General features: G+C 46.9%; 1 long non-coding RNA gene across 1 annotated transcript in view; it reads left to right on the top strand.

Annotated features, from left to right (window-relative positions):
* The first annotated feature begins 2193 nt into the window (after positions 1-2193).
* LOC138302015 (uncharacterized) overlaps positions 2194-17884 on the top strand; it is a 37862-nt gene continuing 22171 nt past the window's right edge. The window contains exons 1-2 of the long non-coding RNA XR_011205219.1: positions 2194-2278; positions 8773-8875. This is a non-coding gene — a long non-coding RNA (uncharacterized lncRNA). The remainder of the gene's footprint in view (positions 2279-8772; positions 8876-17884) is intronic.

Below are 17884 nucleotides of genomic sequence, written 5' to 3'. Positions count from 1 at the left end.
ATCAGGATCTAATGTAGAGTTTCTTTAGCCTGTCTTGCAAGCTTTTGGGAAGATGCCTTGAGTGAGGGGAGGCATTGACAATGGTTAGAGTGAGAGAACATCCCCGGAGAGACCTTGATGAAGTTCCAGCTTTGAGGGAGTTGAGAATGTCAGCAAGATCTGTGAGTGGATGATTATTGTGAGATTCTACAGGAAGAGTTGCACATGAGAGATGAAGCAGGTTTTGTGGTGTTGATGTGCTGTCTAATCTTTCTGATTCTTCCACTGAAGATGTTGATGGTATTGCACTTTTCTGTGGAGTGAGAAATAGGTGGGTCTAACAGATGCTTGGTGCAGTCCTTGATTGTCTTGAAAAGCATTTTGCTTCTGTTGGTAGTTTCATTAATGGTATTGGTATAGTACTTTGCTTTAGTTGATGTGATGAGCTGTCTGCATGTTACTTAGAGGAACTTCAGTATCATGAGGTCATCAAGAGTTCTGTTTTCCTTCCATCTTCTTTACTGTATGCAGATGGGTCACTTGTCAGTAAGGTTCTTGGAATACTAGGGTGCTAAAAGCTTTGCTTGCACTCGTGTGTTTTAATTGGGGTGCGGATTTTCACTTAGTATTAAAAACAAATGTATGGACGTTGTGTAGAAGGGTGTAGGCTTCTGCCTTGGAGATGGTCAATGAGAAATTACTTTAGGCATTAGGTTGTCTATGGAGAATTATTTAAAGGATCTGAAGGTTTGGTCTTCTCTTTTGTGCTGACCTATAGGGGGAGATCTACTAGAAGAAAATTGTTAAAGGTAAGTGAGATGAGTGTCTTTGCTGTGTTCCACATATTTAGTAATATGAAATCTGAGTTTTGCTGCTGTGTTGGTTAGGCAAGCATTTATTTTCATAGATTGCTGTGTTAAAATTAATCCATAGGTTTCTGGCTGAGGACGCTACGGCCATGATATAGGTGGGAAATTTAATAGGGTTAAGGAGGGAGGCCGTTTCTGAGGCAATAGGAATATATATTTTATTTTTATTTAATTCAAAATTCGTTAGCAAACTGCCGTTCAGTGAAGGAGTGAGAGTTGGAAACAAGAAATACTTTGTTATCATTTACTTAGGCATGTTAGGAAGAGTTGAAGGAAGTGCTGTTACCATGAATGTGATGTAGAGTAAGAAGAGGGTGGGGCCCATGGCTGAGCCATTTAGGGGCACAGACTGGCATGCTTGAAGGAGTGGGAAGGGAGAATCAACAAGAAAGTGAAATGGATCACTTAGACAGACAGTATGAGAACAGTAAGACCAGATTCTGTGATTCCACGGTTAGTTGGGATGGATAAAAGAGTGGGGTCAAAAAACAGATACAAGAAATATTAGAATAGAAGATAGGTGACTGTGGTAAGCAGAAGTGTCATGGTCCACCAGGTGCACCGGCCTCCTCAATCATAGTATGCTGAAAGTAAATGGCTAAAGTGACTCATCACATTCCTTTTAGGATAGCGTATATTGTCCTCAGTATGCAACATGTGTTGTTAATGCCACAATTGCCATTTGTATATAACCTTTGTGGTATTCCAGTCATGTGGCGCAAGCATTGTAATACTGCGTATATCTCAGCCCCCCCCCCCGGCTGGGAGAACTGTACTTACATGTTTCTTGTTTTGAACGGGTCAGGTACTGAGATTTAATGAACTCTCATGAAAATTCATAAAATCTCGCCGTGTAGGAGGCTGTCTGTCTATATAGTGTACAAAAATGATGTGCACTGTGCAGTGAGTCCAAACAACCCCACGTTGGTATCCAGAGGGATTAAGTAGACCACCTAATGCTCTATTTTAGTGGTAGCTTGGTGGAGCAGTTAAGCTAATCTTGGAGATGTGCTAAGCATTTGTTAAACCCCTTGTATCAATAAATGTGGACACACGCTCAAAAGAATACCTCAGTACCAATTTACAAAAATACTTCCGATGTTTATAAAATGTTTAAGACCAAACACATCAAAATCGGGCAAGTACTTTTCAAGCTATGATTTTTCAAACTTTAACAAAAATAGTCTTTTTGTTTGTAATTGCGCACCATTGGAATGGGTAAAAGTTTAAAAATGCATATAAAATCAGTTAATGCTCTCACAAGTGTCACCTTCTATTTTTAGGTCAAGGTCATTGAGTTGTCCTGTTGGCCAGCTGGAGAAGTTTGGGTGGTTCCCGGTTCAAGCTGGAGCAGCGGCTGAAAGTCTTGGAGCTGGTGCAAAACGGAGAAGGGGAGCACTTGGAAACACACTGCACAGGAGGACCTAGAGGTAAGTCCGGGGGGCCCTTTGGAGGGTAGAGGTTGCAAGGGGTTAGGGACCCTGAGAGCACAGCTGGTTTTCTGATGCAGGGGCCAGGGAGGCCTGGTGCAGTGCAGATAGGTCATCCAAGGGTTGTGCGTCCCAGGGTTCCTGGAGCCAGGTGCAGGTCACTATGAGGGTGGATTTCAGGTCAGCAGGGCCACTCTGGGGAATGGTTCTTTGGTGTCCTGGAGTCCGTTGACTGGTGCCTGCCTCTGGTCAATGGGGAGTCTGCAGTGGACGTTTCTGCTGGGTGTCGGATGTTGGGGGTCTAGTACCCCAGGCTATGGTACATTTCACCCCTTAGAGGTTGCAGTGCCACCAAAGTTGGCACTCTGCCAGGGTTTGTCCTCCGTGTTCGTCAGGTGAAATTTAGTCTGGCTGCTGGGTCCGGTTCATTGATTACTGGCCGGTCAGTGGACTGGACTTCACTGGTTCCTGTCTGCTGGGTGCAGGGAGTGATGCCTTCACTATGGATAGAGGTTATTGGCAATTTCTAGAAGGTTTAAGGTCCTCTGGGGTTTCCTAGAGTCCGTCCAATGTCCAGTCGACCCCTCAGTGGCGATTGTCGAGTCCTGGTTGCAGCAGGCAGGGTTTGGCACCTTTTTCTTCCTTTTCCTTCTTGCAGCAGGACTTCTGCTCTCAAGTCTTGGGTCTTCTTTGTTATTGGCCTTCTGGTGTCCGTCAAATCTGATCTGCAGATCTAGGGATGCCCACTAAATATTGCATTTAGTGGGCGTTAAGGGGAGCAACTGGTAGTGGCCAATGGTCCACTTACCTAAGTGGCTACATCCACTGTGTGACCACTTCCTGTGAAAAGAGGTCACATCCCTAACCTTGATAGGCTGGTTTCCTGCCATCCAAGATGGAGGACAATGAAATGGAGTGGTCACCTCACCTGCCACACCTGGGGGGGTGGTTCAGGCTGAGGATGGTCACTCCCCCTATCCTTTGTGAGTTTTCCCACCATTCCTCCTGCCAAAGGTGGGGGCTGGGACGGGGGGCATCAGCTGCTAGCAGTCAGTGGCTGGAGCGGTGCTTCTAAGGTGGCAGGGCCTCTGAAGCTTCCTGCCAGAGCAGGGCACATTCCTGGCGAGGAGGTGTGACCCCTCTGCTCAGGAAGGACTTTGTCTTCTGGTCCCAGAGAGCAGGAGCTCTCAACCCAGAAACACAGAATCGTGTCTGGGGGTGGCAGGCTGGTTATGACCATGCAGCAACCATGCCAGGTCAGTGTAAAGTTTGCACGGGCACCTCTAAGGTGGCCTCTGGATACAGTTGATAATAAATCTAACACTGGTACCAGTGAGGATTTATTACTCTTTTTTTATACCAAACAACCCAGAGTTCAGAGTAGCCATTATGTAGCTAGGGAACTTGTAATGACAAGTGTCCAACACATGCATTTGCTATGGCTCCCCTGTACACTTACTATGCTTTAAAGGTTTGTAAAGAAACAGGAGGGGCATAGTTGCCCATGCAAACATATGTCCTCACATGAATTTTAGTGGCCCTGTCTTAGGGCTGTAAGGCCTGCCAGAGGGATGACTTACCTATAGTGCATTCAGTGTTAGTGGACAGGGCAGTCTTGGTGAGTGTCATGCTGAATCTGCAACTTTTGGATACACCTTGTCATTCACTTGCAATAGCAGTCTGCATGCAGCTGGTGTGGGTCCTCTCAGAGTGGCACAATTGGCGCTGCAGCTTTGGGGGACCCTTTTCAGTACCCATGCCCTATGTACCAGGGGTACCATTTGCTAGAGACTTACACAGGTGGCTGAAGTGTAAATACATGGTACAGTTTTTGGGGAAAGAGATCTGGCCCTGGGAACCTGTTTATCAGGGGCCCAGGGCACTTAAACGTTTGAAACCACCTCATTTTCCAGCCAAAAGGTGGTTGGCTAACCATGCAAAAAGAGGTCCTTTCTCACAGTGTGATCATCTTTGGCCCATTCTCTATTTAAGCCGTACCCACATTCTAGATCCTGCTTTGCCTCGAGACCAGCAACAGGAAAGAAGCTCAGTGTAATTTGTCAACTTACCTGGAAATGGTTCTGCAGCATGAAAAGAGAAAGATAATTATTAGTGAAAGTTAAAACAACCAGCAATGAACAAACAAGTAACCAAAAATAAAAGTATAGCTGTGCATGCATAGTGCAACTGAGTTAGTGAACTTGGCACACAAGTAAAAGTGATACCTAAACCTGCATCATTGACATTGAAACAACTGAGAAGGCCCTAAAGCCTTGTAGGATTACGCTTGACAGCATTTCACACGAAGTAGAAAGTGTGAAGCAACACCTTGGTCAGAATAATCAAAATTAAAGCATGTTGCAGAATTATTCAGTTGATTGTACGTTCATAAGTGTAAAATATGTGCATTGTAAAATTGAGAATTGTACAGTGTAATGTCAGATGACATTTGTTTATGTGGAGTAACATGCAGTGTGTATCTGCAGATCCTAGCGGAGAAGCTTCTGTGTAGAGCTGAGTAATTCCCAATGACTGACAAAGGGCTGTCGAAAATTGGGAACCCAACAGTGTTCCTCTATCAGTGATTAAAAATTAGGGTACTCCCTGACTGAAGGCATACAATATTGGCTATAAAAATGGAAACTAATTCAGAGGCCATTGGAAGGCCTTTTAATGGAATAAGGTGTGTCATTTTGGGCAAGTGATCAACCATTGTCAATATGGTTGTATAGCCTGATTTGGTTCTTGGGAGTTCCAATAGAAAGTCAAAGGATACTGTGTGCTGTAGTGAATCCTATCTTGTTTTAAATGGGAAACAGGAGTTAGCTTGGCCTTCTGGTTTGCAGGCCTGTGCCCCGGTCACCCAGTGCTTTTACCCTACTTAGCTTGCTCTGTTTTAGCTCAATTATATAATTATATTGTTTCAAGATGGCTGCATTGTTTTAAGTTAGGACAATGTTTTAGTTTCCTGCAGTCAGTGCCACTCTGCTAAGGCGTCACTGTCAGCGTCAGAGATGGATAAGATGTAGGTATTCCCATTAGGTAGTTTCCCACCTTTTTGCTTTCGAGGAATTGTTTATGTAATTGCCGCCCCAAGCATGTTTTGTTATCTATTGTTTGGGAACAGACCTACGTCAAGGGTCCGAGCAGATCTGTATAAATGCACCTTACATAGACAGATAGTCAGAGGGATTCCTTCCAGATGCCATCAATGCTTTCCATGCTGCATGTCGCCTTGATGCTGACCCAGTCTTCATGTCTCTACAGAGTCTGAGCTAGAGACCTCATTCCAAGGTAACAAGGGTTTTGGGGCTCTTCTCATGGACATGGCATTGGCAGATTAGGTTTGACACACCTAGCGCTCTTTAGGTTAGAATTTAGGTTCATCATGCTACGGTATTAGGACATATTTCATACCTCATGTCATTTTGTTTTGTTATTGCAAGATAGTGGAGGTCTTTGTATTAATGACTCTCGTGTTCACTATTCTGTTTCTTGCATTATTCATTATCCTTATTATTGCAGCCCATGCAACTCATTGTAGATTGCAGTTTTGTTAATAAAACCTATTGAAATCTTTACTGCATCTCTCTCATTGCCTCTGTGCTTGATTGAGACATGTTGTTCATGTGAGAAAGGGATAATCTCTGTTTAACCACAATACTTCCTGAGATGTCGCACTCCTGAGTCTATGCGAAAAGGCTGCCACAAATCACCTTTTACTGTTTGGGGTTTTTGGTGAGGTGCTGCTTGTGAGGCGGAGGGTTAGGACGACAGTTGCACCTTGTTGTAGGAGTACTATCATCCTTAAACCTGCAGTCTTGCCAGAGCAAGAGTCAAACGACAACAGTGCCATGGTTTTGGGAGTACAGGAATGAGATGTAATAAGCCTGAGGGCAGAGGTTGTGTGAGGATTTTGTTACCTGGACATGTATTCTTGTGTGTCCTTGGATATGGATGGCTAGCAGAATTGTTGACATATGATACTCAGAGGTTTTTGTCTTTCTGAAAGATTGGCCAATATGGAGTCATGACATAATTGTAATACTTGCTGTTGAGACTGTCAATCAGGTAAAGTACAGTGTGTCATTCAACCATAGAACCATAGAAAATCATCATGGTATTGTAATTCAGTGTGGTCTTGAAGCTATTTCTCTCTTGTTTTTAGGCTCATTGCAGTTTCAGATCGTCAATTAAGGCTGATTAGGATATCCCTCCTTGAAATCAGTCCAAAGAAATTATTGGTTTGGGTTCTTCATGGAAAATGTCTTATTCAGGTTCTCCTATGCAAGAGAGAGCATCTTTCTTAGCATTCTCCTTTCCTTAGCGATACGTGATGATGAGATTGTAATCTACAATACAATATCAATTGCAATGTTGTGAATCCTGGGACGAATGACGAAACTGTAAGTTCCTGTGGTCAGTATAGATTGTTACAGGGTGCTTTTAAACTGCATTTAATGGCAAGAAGTTCTAGGTCTGTATTGGGTAATTTTGTTTTGCAGGAAGTAGTTTTCTAAAACATAATGTGATGGGATGCATGAGACCCATGCCTTGACCCTTTTAACCCTTGGACTTTCTTCCAGCTACCATTCCTAGATGAATAAGCAGACTGAAAGAACAAATCAAATAATCGACCATTATCTAGGATGTTTATTGCTGCATTTGGACTATAATTGGGCTACAGACCTATGGGCCATAAAGTTTGCATACAATAGCACTGATCATGCTACATTGGGTATATCATCATTTTATTCTTTACATAATTATCATCCCCAAATCACTCTATGTGAGGCATTTCCCGATGACCGGGTACCAGCTGTTCATGAGTATCATAGGTTTTTGCAACATTAACTAGAGGAGGCCCATTTCCATTTCACACAGGCCAATAAATCATTTAAAAGATTTGCTAATCAACAATGACACTCCGTACCCACATACACCACCAGAAATTAGGTCTGGCTCTCCAGTTAAAATTTGCCCTTGCGTGGTAAAAAAACAAAAACTTTTACCACATTTTCTTGGCCCATTCAAAACCAACGCAGTCCTAAACCCAGTCTCCATCCAATTTAACTTCCCCCTACCATGAAGGTGCACCCAGTTTTCAGCGTGTCTCTACTAAAACTCTTTAGTCCAAATAAAAGAGTGGATGCATCTCCACTCCTCATCCTTGTAGATGGTGAAGAAGAGTGCGAAGTCCAAGTCTTTTTCGATATGTGGGGCTTAAGTGAAAAAATTTACTGTTTAGTGGACTGAAAGGGTTATGGCCCCGGGACGTGGCCAAGTTGGTGGACACGCTGTTCAAAGCTCCGTGGCAGCCAGACTGCTGTCATCTACATATCCTAACCATCCAGCCCAAAATGTAATAAAACTGATGCCTGGGCTTCCTGCACAGTGAGTCGGCACCACTGAATTCCCCTTTCACGGAGCACGTTGCTGCACCGGTGAGACCCTAAGCATGGCACGATGCTTGGTAAGCTAGGCCTGGAGATCTCGGTGGCACAACCACAGCCTTTCTGGAATATCCCCAGTGCTGTTGAGTGCCTATGTAGAGCGCACACCCATGCCTGTGTCTATTGACTCCTGCGGTGACCGAGGGTTGCACAATGCAGTGGTGAGGAGCGCACTACCTCCTGACTGCACCTCCATGGGTGCCTGACACCCAAGGACACAGTAGTGCAGCCAGCTGCCCGCAACCTTTCATTTTGCTGGCACCCTGTAGTCGCTGGAGATGACAGTCATTAAAGGACAAAAAAAATAAAAACACAGAAAGGGGCCTGTCCTATGATTGAGAAGATGCAGGCCCAAGAATAGTGGCGATTGAGGTCGCCGACTGTTAAGGAAAATATAAAATGTGAGGAAATCTCCCAACCACAGACATAAGCAAGAGAGCATTGTATTACTGTACATAATTAATGAACATTACAAGCCTAAGTGTCACAAGGACACAGAATAGGTGTGAGTTCAGAGGAAAAGCAGAGCACAAGAGCAGCACGTTTAGTTAAACAGGAAACATAATTAATAGACTTGGAAGGTTTGAAGGCCACAGCTTCAACCCTAACAGAAACTTGCTGTTCACAATATATGTGGTCAAAAGGTAGTTTCAGTCAGCAGTACAGGAAGTCAGATAAGAAAAACTGAGAACTGCCCAACGGAACACTCACACACTCGGGAAGGAAAGGTTAATGCACAGTCAGTTTCAAAGTTCTGTCAGGATTGCAAGACAAAGGGAACAAAGAGGAAGGACACAATTTCAAGGAGGCAGGTGGTGTGGTATTTACGTGGAAATATGTGAGCAGCTTGGCTGTGACTTGTTTATTGCTTTTTAAGATAACATGCAGGAAGTCATAACAGTTTTTCAGTGTTAAAGGGGCTGACTGTGGGCTGCACTTTAGGATCAGCTCCAGCTCTACAGGGTTGGCTGACGTCCCTGCCATATTGTGATTAAATCTATATTGTATTTCCAACAGATCTTGTCTTTCTTTATTTCCCAGTCAACATTTGGCGAGCCAGCCAGGAGTCCAGTTCGTCGTCACTGACTGCTGCTGATGGAGAGCCGTCTGCCCTGATCGAATAGGTTACTGGGCAGAAAATAAGGTAACCAGACAACCTGTTTAACTAAAGTGTCCGGATTGTAAGACAACTCATTTAAATCCGGAAGTATATAATACGAGTAGAATTGAGGGCTGGGCAACTGTTGTTAAGTCTGATGCTTCGGTAAGTAGTTGGTCACATGATCAGTGCCTGCAGGCTAGATTCTGAGCAAGGTCAGACACCTGACTCTCAATCAATGTGAGTCTGACTTTTGGTAAGGAGAAAGCCAGCTGGTTGGTGCCAATTGACTTTACCCTGAGCACTGTCAGAGCTTTGGTTGCAAAATCTGAAAAGCGTATTCATTTATGAATGGATATCCCTTCATGAGTAAAGAGGATGACACAAATTGTATATAACTTCATAATTGTAATGGAGAAAGGGTAATTCACTTTCCCGAAATAATCTGTGAACCCATCACAGATAAAATATCCCAAAGTAAGTTAGACAGAGATCTCGAACATATATTTGACATTAACGCACCCACTGAGTATATTGACAAAAAAGGGAGATTCATAAAGTACATGAAATAGTTCCAGTAATAATAGAGTGTCCATGGCCCACCACTGGACGTGAGGTCCCTGTTGGTTTCTCACAAAATTTATACAAGACAAATGCCAGGCACACATAGATGGTTACAAATAGAGAAAGTGGTTGAATTGAAAGTGGTCTTCAAACATCATAGTGGGTAGCCTGTATGTTGCTCAGGACCAACGATTGTAACAGATTTAGAGATAGTTATGAATAGGTTAGTAAACACATTATTGACCGATATGTGGGCAATGTTAATGACAAACCTAAATTAGTCTGCCATGAGAAAAATCAAATCATGATTTATAGAGCGCAACTACTCACCCGTAAGGGTCTCAAGGCCCTGAGGAGGTTTGTCCTCTGTGCTTCAGTTGAAGAGCGACGTTATAAAGTCCTTTCTGAACTGAGGTAACAGTGGTAACTGCCTGAGGTGCAGGGGCAAGATGTTCCTGCTCTTTGCCACAAGATAGGTGAGGGATCTTCCTCCGAGGTCTTCCGTATGCGGGATACCGTGGCTATTGCCTGTTGAGCGGAGCAGAGAGGTCTGGTGGAGGGAGTAGAAGGTGATGCAGTGGTTGAGGTAGGAGGGTCCTAGGTTGTGAAGGGCCTTGTATGCATGGACGAAGAGGTTGAAGTTGATTCTTTTCTCAACAAGAAGCCAGTGGAGGTCTATTAGTGATGTGTTTGCGGCGGGGAAGTCCCGGATGAGTATGGCAGAGGCGTTTTGGATGTGTTGTAGTTTCTTCAGATTCTTCTTTCGAGGTGCCGGCATGGAGGGTGTTGCTGTAGTAGAGTCTGCTGGTAACCAGGCCATGGTTTACAGTTCTACGGCAGTCCTTTGGGATCCATTTGTAGATCTTCCAGAGAAGTCGGAGTGTGTGAAAACAGGAGGATGCGACTAAGTTGACTTGGCGGGTCATGGTGAGCGATGAATTCAGGATGAAGCTGAGGCTGTGTACGTGGTTTATAGGGGTGAGGGGCGTGCCAAGGGTGGCTGGCCACCAGGCATCATCCCAGGCTGATGTGGAGGGTCCCAGGATAAGGATCTCGGTCTTGTCAGAGTTGAGCCTGAGGCAGCTGTCCTTCATCCAAGCGACAACTTCCGTCCCGTTGTGGAAATTCTTCTTGGCAGTTGTGGGGTTTTCAGTCAGTAGGATGATCAGCTGGGTGTCATCGGAATAGGAGATGAACTCCACAGCTGATCTCCGTAGGTTCTGACAAGGTGGGAGTCTGACTCTCTGTGTTCTGATGGCCAGGAATAAGTGTATCCATTGTAGGGCCTTTCTGTGGATGCCAGTTGCCAGACCCTTACCCATACCCATACCAGATTTACTATCCACATACACAACAACTGTGTAGTGGGGTATTCATCAGGAACAGAACTGTCACACCCATCTATCCATTCACCTTTTACCGGTGTACTAAAGGAAACAGTATTCCAAGCCTTGGGCCTGGATCCAGAGTACCCATAGGGCATGATAGTCACTTATGTTGCTGCCGAGGTTATGCCTAGTGGTGCTGAGGCCACAAGTAATTGAGAGAGGGAGAGGTTGAGAGAAGTAGGTTTTCTGAGGGATGGTCCACATAGACACAATGGCTGAGTATTATACACAAAAAGGACAATGTAAGAGGACAGAAGACATACTTTCAAGGAAATAAAGGGGACCATGGGGACCCTCTGGAACACATGAAAAATACATTTAACTCAGATAAAACGAGAATAGAGAAACACTGTATGGAGTGCTATAGCGAAACACAGAAACATGACTTTTCATGGCCACAGGAAGGCACATTCGATGAAAAGATAATAGAACACACCACCCATCTCAATAGTAAACACAAAGGGAAGAAAATAGAGAAAAGGGAAGGCACCTTGGCCATGTGGCAGGATTTCTGTCCATGCACAAACCCAGATTCAGACTACATCACACCCGCTAGTGCACCACCATCTCCCTACACCACAGAGTTCCACGTCGGAATTGTACACGCCTATACATAAGCAAGAACAACCAGCCATAGGTTATGAAAATCCCATTTCCTCCCTTGGTGAAGCAGAAAGACCCCACCCATCTGCGTAGTAGTATCATGAGACAGCCTAGTGATAACACAAGCCTACTGCTGAAGGAGAGAAGTGAATGACTGGGCAAGGTGAAGTGCAATTTAAGGTGAGATTAGATAGGAAGCGGGAAGACTTTCAGTCAGGGGATGAACAAGGCTCAGGTGATAGTGATTAGACATAGGTACGGGCTGAATTAGGATCAGAGTTAGACAAGGAAAGCATAAAACTCATCTCACCACCACCACAGAAGTGAGGGTTCAAACAATGAGGAGACTGAGCAAGTGACAAAGTGTGAAACAGCATATAGATTAAATAGACAGCCATATACAAGACACAAGTAAATTATTAGAGCATGTAGTGGGAAATAGGCAGAAAAGAGACAGACCGTGCCAAACAAGAACCACCAAGGTGCAGAGGTTAAGGGCCAGTGGACAACATGGTACACTAGATTATGATGCCCTGGAGGCAGACTTACAGGACTGTATGGCATGGGCAAAAAAACAGCAGAGGAAAAAAAAAGCAATGCCCTGTTAGGAAGAAAGTTCCGAGTGTAAGTCCCAGAAAGGCAGTGTGGACTCAGTGTGTTGACCCCCAAACAAGCAATGTTGTAAAGGGAAGGGGATTAATGTTGCTACCCCTTCTGCTATAAATTATCAGGATGGACAGAGTGTGAGGCGCCACAACGAAGGCCATGGCCTAGAGAGGGATTCTTCCAACTGAAAGACAAGGCTCCTGCAGAAGATATGGGGAGGGCAATCCCAACTGGGATTATCCCTTTATGCAAGAATGTCTTTTAGTGTGAGAAAGCTACGTAGTGGGAAAACCCAATGCAGCCACAGAGATGGCCAGTACCACGTTAGTAACACAGGTACCACTGATGAGTAACAGACCTTGACCAGCTGCAATCAATCAATCAATCAATCAGTCATTTGTAAAGTGCGCTACTCACCCGCTAGGGTCTCAAGGTGGCGAAAAGGGGGTGGGGGGGAGGACTGCTACTGCTCGAATAACCAGGTCTTGAGATGTTTCCTGAAGGTCAGGAGGTCCTGGGTCTGTTGTAGGTGGGCGGGGAGGGTGTTCCAGGTCTTGGCGGCGAGGTGGGAAAAGGATCTGCCCGCCGACTGTAGTTCGATGGATGCAGGCGACGGCTGCAAGGGCAAAGTTGGTGGAGCGGAGTTGGCGGGTGGGAGTGTGGAAGGTGAGTTGCTCGTTGAGGTAGGCAGGGCCTGTGTTGTGAAGAGCTTTGAGGGCGTGGATGAGGAGTTTGAAGGTGTTCCTCTTGGTGACAGGAAGCCAGTGTAGGTCTCTGAGATGGGCTGAGATGTGAGCGCGGTGTGGGATGTTGAGGATGAGGCGTGCAGAGGCGTTCTGTATACGTTGTAGTTTCTTCTGGAGCTTGGCTGTGGTTCCTGCGTAGAGCACGTTGCCGTAGTCCAGTCTGCTGCTGACGAGGGCATGGGTGATGGTCCTTCTGGTTTTGGTGGGGATCCATCTGAATATCTTGCGAAGCATGCTGAGGGTGTTGAAGCAGGACGGCGTTGACTTGCTGGGTCATGGTGAGCGATGAGTCTAGGATGAAGCCTAGATTCTGTGCGTGGGTGGTGGGTGTGGTTCCTAGGGTGTCTGGCCACCAGGAAGTCGTCCCATGCGGAGCAGTTGGAGCCAAGGATGAGGTCTGAGTTAAGTTTGAGGCGGCTCTTCTCCATCGAGTTGGCGATGGCATGCAGTCCGTCATGGAGGTTGGTTTTGGTGGTGGCGGGGTCCTTGGTGAGTGAGAGGATCGGCTGGGTGTCGTTGGCGTAGGAGACGATGTTAAGGTTGTGGGACCGGATGATGTTGGCGAGTGGTGCCACATAGATGTTAAGAAGAGTTGGGCTGAGAGAAGATCCTTGGGGAATGCCGCAGATGGTCTTGTCTTGGTGGCTTCTGACAGGAAGGGAAGGAGGCGGACTCTCTGAGTTCTGCCGGAGAGGAAGGATGTGATCCAGTTCAGGGCCTTGTGGCAGATCCCGGCGTCGTAGAGGCAGGCGCAGAGGGTGTGGTGGCAGACGGTGTCAAAAGCAGCTGAGAGGTCCAGGAGGACGAGGGCCGCGGTTTCGCCTTTGTCGAGCATGGTCCTGATGTCATCAGTTGCAGCGATAAGGGCGGTCTCGGTGCTATAGTTCCTACGGAATCTGGATTGGGAGGTGTCCAGCGTGTTTTTGTCCTCCAGGATGCAGGTCAGTTGGCCGTTAACAATCTTCTCGATGACTGACGCCGGGAAGGGAAGGAGGGAGATGGGTCAGTAATTCTTGAGGGCTTCGGGGTCCGCTTTGGGTTTCTTTAGTAGGGCGTTGACTTCGGCGTGCTTCCAGCTCTCCGGGAAGGTGGTGGTTTCGAAGGATCTATTGGTGATCATAAGGAGTTGGGGGCGATGATGGGGCTCACTTTGTTGAAGACATGGTGGAAGGCAGGGATCGGAGGTAGATCCGGAGTGGATGGTCCTCATGGTTTTGATGGTGTCCTCGTCGTTGATGTGGGTCCAGGAGAGCAAGAGGTTGGTGTGGCTGGGTGCGTTGGGGTTGGTGGTGGTCGTGGTGGTAGTGGGGGGCGAGGAGTTGAAGCTGTTGTGGATTTCCGTAATCTTACGATGGAAAGAGGTGGCGAAGGAGTCGCAGAGGTCTTCCGATGGAGGGGGGTCGATGGAGCATGACCTGGGGTTGGTGAGTTCTTTGAGAATGCTGAAGAGTTCTTTGCTGTCGTAGGCGTTGCTGTCGATGCGATCTTTGTAGAAGGATCTTTTTTTGGTCCGGATGAGCTGGTGGTGCTTGCGGATGGCTGTCTTGAGGGTGGCGTGGTTACTCTCTGTTGGTTCGATATGCCCTTTTTTTCAATTTTCTGGCACTCCCGCTTGGAGCACTGAAGGTCGGCGGAAAACCAGATGGCCTTGGTGCTGGTGCCGTTGTTGGAGGATTTCCTGAGCGGAGCGAGGGTGTTGGCACAGTCTTCTATCCAATGTCTGAGGTTGAGGGCTGCTGTGTTGGGGTCGTGGCGCTAGGCGTTAGGGCCCGGGCAAGAGTGGAGATCAGTTGGTCGTCTGAGATCTTGTTCCAGCTGCGGTGGGGGATCTGTAGTGGGCGGTGGTGAGTGGCAGGTTTCTGGTAGGTGAAGTGGACGCAGCGGTGGTCTGTCCAGTAGAGTTCAGTGGTATGGCTGAAGGTGACGTGACTGCTGGTGGAGAAGACGGGTGGAGTGTGTGGCCAGTGGAGTGTGTGGGCGTCGTGACCAGTTGTTTGAGACCGAGGTTGGTGATCAGGGCAGTGGAGTTTCTGTCGTTGGCGTTCTCAAGGTGAAAATTCAAGTCGCTGAGGAGAATGTAGTCTGTAAGTGCCTGGGTGCTGATTATGTCGGCGATGGAGTCACTGAACTGAGGTCGGGCCGGGGGGCTTGTAGACAAGGGTTCCTCTGAGGGTGGTGTTGATGTTGATGTGGATCTTGAAGTGTAAGTGTTCGGCGGCATCGAGGATGTCATTGGTGTTAGTTGAGATTTTGATGGTGTTTTTGTGGACTATGCCGATACCTCCTCCCAGTCTGTTGGTGCAGTCTCTGCGGGTGATCTTGTAGCCTTCGGGGATGGCTATGGCAATGTCAGGTTCCGAGGAGGGAGTCATTCAGGTTTCAGTGAGGAAGGTGACGTCTGGGATAGGTGAGGTGCGTAGGTCCCAGAGTTCGACGGCGTGTTTGTGGACGGAGCGGGTGTTGAGGAGGATGCAGCTGAGCAGGTTGTGTGCGGTTATGGCGTGGTGCTTGGCGGCTTGCGGGCAGGTGAAGCTGCAGATCCGACAGGAGAAGGGTCTATGGGTGTGTCTCTGGGTGGCTTGGGCGCAGGCGGTGGAGCGGCCTGGGTTGAGGGTGTGGAGTTCATTGGCACTATGGTAGCATCTGACGGCGTGGGGGCATGCGGGCCAGGGGGACTGACACGGTCCAGGCGCGGATGGGCTTGCTTCTGGGGCGCCAGAGGCACACGCGTTGTGCAGCAGCCACCATTAAGAAGGGTAGGTTGGAGGGAGGAGCAGCTGGGAGGCAGGAGCGGTGAACAAATGGGGATGCGAGGGGGGCGGGGACGCATCAGTGGGAAAGAACGGCTTTAGAAGAGCCGTAAAACAGGAGGAAGGGACGCAAAGGCACAAAGAAGGAAAAAGGCCAAAACAGGCACAAAAGAAGGGAAAAGAGAGGAAAAACAACTAAACAAACACAGAAAATGGCACAAAGACAGTTACAAAACAACACACAATACTTACGGAAACCCACTAGACACCAGGGATGAGGTGGGTGCCTACGGGTGGTTGAGGGCCTCGAACTTGTGGCAGCAGCGAGGGCGGGGTAGAGGGCACGGGCACAGTCTGGTGGAGCTGCGCAGCGTGTGTAGCGAGCTCTGACCTTAAAAGCAGGTCACGAGTCACTCAGGACATAGCTGCACTATGTCCCGTGGCCACAAATGGACAAAGATAATTTGAAAAAGGCACTATCCCCCTTTTGGAAGGGGCAGGCAAATGGATAGAGGTTTTTGAGAAAAAATATAGCAGGCATAACATTGGCTATAGGGGATATTAAGAGTCTCCCAGTTCCTTAATAGGAGACAAGACTGGTTCCATATTTCAGAAGGCCCGAGTGAGTGGGATGACACTGATGGAAAGCAAATATGATGGCGCACTTTTTAACCCTTTATTGTCATGCCGTGGGTGCCCGCGGTGCCTCATTCTTGGTCCACTGTGGGGTCGGCGGTCCGTTTCCCGGGCTGCATGCTCAGCCGCAGCATATTTTGTTGTCCGCTGCAAGGTTGGACGGCCCGGGGTCGGATTTCAGGCCTCAGCAGGTTCAACGGGCAACATGATGTTATACCTCAAAGGTGCCCGCGATCCCCCTATTTTTTTATACTTACCTTATGTCTTGGTCGTGGGGCTCTTCCTTACTGTTCTTCTTTCGGGGCCATGTTTCGTCTTCCCAGGATTTTATTCTCTTCCCTGCATGCATTGATTTTCTTTTTCCTTTTCGAAGATGGTGTCTTTTTTCCAGTTATTCCTTTGGAGCATTCCCAATTTCTACCTACATGTCACTTCCTGTCCTTTGGTATATAAGGAGCCAGATTCTTGTTTTCCTTGCGTTGCAATACTTCCTGTTGGTGGTGGTCCTCGCTCATGCTTGCTATTCTTGTGGAGTGTTTTTCCTGCTTGTCTTTTCCTGAAGCTTTTGGAGTTTCCAGCTCTTGAAGTCCTGTTGTCGTGACATTCACCTTTTTCCTGTTTCTGGGAGTTCCTGCAAAAGAGTTTTTTTCCCTTTTGTATTTTTCCTCTGGGACTCCTTCTGGAGGGCATGGACTGCCTAGGCATTTTCTTGTCCACAGCACCGTGGCTACCGGAAAGGGTCACCCCTATCTCGGCCAGATCAGAACGTGCAAGCACCGAGGTCACATTCCAGTTTCAACTGACCAGTGCGGTAAGCGAAAGGCTGATCGTGACACATACAGATCATTAATAGGGGGGTAACCTACCCAGACAGGACAGTTATAGGGACTCTCATGAAGGCGACCATGGGAAGCACAGGTGATACAGGCCATTACATCACAATTAAGGAGAGGTGGGTATAGAAGGTAGGAAACAGTTGGGAAAGCACAGGAGGAAACCCGGTACTATTCTATAATGTAATGAAAAAGGGCTTGCCTTCCGACGTGCAGGCGATCCTTGATGGGATTGTGGGCCTGGAAGCAAGGCCTTGGCCAGAGATACAAGCACAAATCATTCACTTTTGCAAAAGAAAACAAGAGACAGGAACAGGTTGACAAAACAGCTGCTAAGTTAGTTCAGCAGAAACTTAAAAAGACTACTACAGAAGGGGCCATCCTTACTGCCACTGCACAGATAGCTGCAACCATACAGGCACTACTGGAACAAGGGGTAATATACCCCGGGTTTTCCCATGTAACACCTTAATTTTTCCTGTGAAAAAATTGAAGGGTAGCTTGTGGTGCATGATTCAAGACTTGTGCCCCCTTAACAACATTGTAATACCCGAATTCCCAGTAGAACCAGATCCCTCTGTGATATTGACAAAGTACTTCTCTGTTATAGATAAAGAATGCATTGTTCAGCATTCCACAGCACCTAGATAGTATTGTTCCGTTTGGTGGGTGGTTTAAAGGAGTGATGGCGCTTCCTGTTGCTTCTATATTTTAATTCAATCACAATACTTATCCATTTTTCAGACGGTGAACTTCCAGGGAAAAACACCCCAAATTCCTGAGATCAACGATAAACCGCCGACAGCAATAATAATACATATTCCGTATTCTTCCTCCAGTTATACACAGCTCTGGTTCAGACAGTCCAGACACTTTAGCCGCTCTGGTTCAGACAGTCCAGCCACTTTAGCCAAAACGTGTTTCGTCT

Source organism: Pleurodeles waltl, chromosome 6 (assembly GCF_031143425.1).
Source record: "Pleurodeles waltl isolate 20211129_DDA chromosome 6, aPleWal1.hap1.20221129, whole genome shotgun sequence".
NCBI classification, from domain to species: domain Eukaryota; kingdom Metazoa; phylum Chordata; class Amphibia; order Caudata; family Salamandridae; genus Pleurodeles; species Pleurodeles waltl.
This window is presented reverse-complemented; position numbering and strand designations above follow the sequence as displayed.